The following is a 302-nucleotide window of genomic DNA, read 5'->3' on the forward strand; positions in this document are numbered from 1 at the left end:
AAAGTTTGCAGAAAACTGGATTAGAAGCCATCTCTCAAAATAGGCTGTGATGAGGCGGGTTTGATCTTGCAATAGAGGTGGAGCAGCAGAATGACCCGGCTCTCTGCAAAAGGGAGGAAAAAATGGGCAGCCGAGATACTCCTGGAAATACCTGGAGCATAGTAAAACGGTTTCATGGCCTGTCTATCAATCGTGTTCTGACAGGTGGGTCCTGTATAGACCTCCCTGTTCATAACCATCAGCAGCCTGGAAGCCTTTCAGGCTCATTCCTTGCCTGGAGGCTTGGGGCAGCGACCCGGCTC

Source organism: Aptenodytes forsteri, unplaced genomic scaffold, assembly GCF_000699145.1.
Source record: "Aptenodytes forsteri isolate BGI_AS27 unplaced genomic scaffold, ASM69914v1 Scaffold429, whole genome shotgun sequence".
NCBI lineage: Eukaryota > Metazoa > Chordata > Aves > Sphenisciformes > Spheniscidae > Aptenodytes > Aptenodytes forsteri.